This window comes from Micromys minutus (genome assembly GCF_963924665.1).
Source record: "Micromys minutus genome assembly, chromosome: 17".
Taxonomy (NCBI): Eukaryota; Metazoa; Chordata; class Mammalia; order Rodentia; family Muridae; genus Micromys; species Micromys minutus.
Window position 1 is genome coordinate 19,653,233 of NC_137952.1, and position 1,815 is coordinate 19,655,047.

The window sequence follows — 1,815 nt, forward strand, 5'->3', positions numbered from 1 at the left end:
AAAAAATTAGAAATACTGAAATGCAAATCTACAACAAAATGTCTGCTCATAGAATAAAAACAAGGAACTCCATTTGCCTCTCTCTGCCATATTTATGTTTGTGTTTCTTTACATCTATAATACTCATAATGTTAATATTTTAATTGAACAACTTTATTTTAAAAAACAAATATAAATGTACAGATTTTAAAAGCAATTTTGCATAAAAGTATATGAATACATTTTTCTCAGTATTTGATTTTTTTAAAGGTATAATAGTATGAATTAAAATTTTACTAGTTACAATGAGCATAAAGTAAATGTAAAACAAGATGTAACCTGGGAATAGTCAAAGGTTTTTGGTGTGTAAAGACTATTTTTTAATTTATATTTTTGCTAGGCAACTCAGAGTTTCTTTGTCTTGATTTTAAACTTATGAGAACAAAGGAGCTTCATAAATGTAAAATGTCAATTGGTTACAATTTTTCATCATTTCCTCATATCAAGTAAATTGAAACTACTCAATGGATCAACTAAATGACTTGAGAGTTTCCGAATTTGTACTTCTAGGATTTTAGTTCTTGGGAAACAGAAGTTTTTCTCATGGTAATATTCTCTATGCTCTACATTGGAATTACTTTGGTAAATCTCTTTATTGTCATTTTAGTAATTGCTGACTCTCACTTACATTCACCCTTGTACATTCTCTGGCCAACTTGTCTTTGAATGATGTGTGGCTTTCCTCTACCCCAGTGCCCAAGATGATCTCAGATCTTCTGAAAGAACACAAAGTCATATTTTCTTCCATTGCATGACTCAGATCTACTCTATCCATATTATTGGAGGAGTGGAGATGGTGCTTCTCATAGCCATGGCATTTGATAGGTACACAGCCATCTGTAAGCCTCTGCACTACTTGAGCATCATGAGCCCTAGAGTATGCATTTCATTTGTAATTGCTGGCTGGGTCACTGGAGTGGTCCATGCTCTGTTACAGTTACCTTTTGTTATAAACCTGCCTTTTTTTGATCCTAACAAAGTGGACAGCTTTTACTGTGACTTCCCTCGAATCATACAACTCGCATGCACATATGGAGACAAATTTGAGTTTGTTGTTGCTGCCAACAGTGGCTTCATGAGCATGGGGACCTTATTCATGCTTCTCCTCTCCTATGTCTTCATTTTGGTCACAGTCTGGAAAAGGTCTTCAGGGGACTTGTCAAAGGTTCTTTTCACTTTGTCAGCTCACATCACTGTAGTTGTTCTGTTTTTCACTCCATGCATGTTTCTCTATGTTTGGCCTTTCCCCACATCATTGATTGACAAATAATTGTTCATTGATGACTTTGCTATCATACCTGCCCTTAGTCCTGTCATCTATACATTAAGAAGCAAAGATATAAGAATATCAATTCAAAGATTATGCAAAGAGGCTGATTGTAACAGATTTTTTCTGACTATATTTTCTGTGGGAGTTCTAAACATGTATATTCAAATGTATACTAAAAAGTTTCTCTGAGGCACTTTACCTTGACCATTGCACATGTCACGTACCTCACAACCTATGTATGTTCCCTTCCACCAAATATTAAGCCATTGATTGTATTCTCTGGAGGAAGTATGTACTTCTCAAAAAAATAAAAACAATATGGATGAATAAATGTGTTTTCCCTTTTAACTTGCTGATAATTTGAATACAACAAAATACATAATGTAAGCCTTTATGATATGAACTCCAATTTTGTTTGGATGAATAAACGAACCATCACAATGCATTGTTCTGTTTTTAGCACTAGTGTTTTCAATTGTGTGTGTGATATTCTCTTAAAAGAACAC

The 1,815-nt window shown here is 33.8% G+C and overlaps 1 pseudogene across 1 annotated transcript; it reads left to right on the plus strand.

Moving 5' to 3' along the window:
* Nucleotides 1-503: 503 nt before the first annotated feature.
* On the plus strand, nucleotides 504-1,498 carry LOC308431914 (olfactory receptor 4F21-like; annotated as a pseudogene). Its single transcript has one exon. The product of its transcript is annotated as an olfactory receptor 4F21-like (transcript).
* The last annotated feature ends 317 nt before the right edge of the window (nucleotides 1,499-1,815 follow it).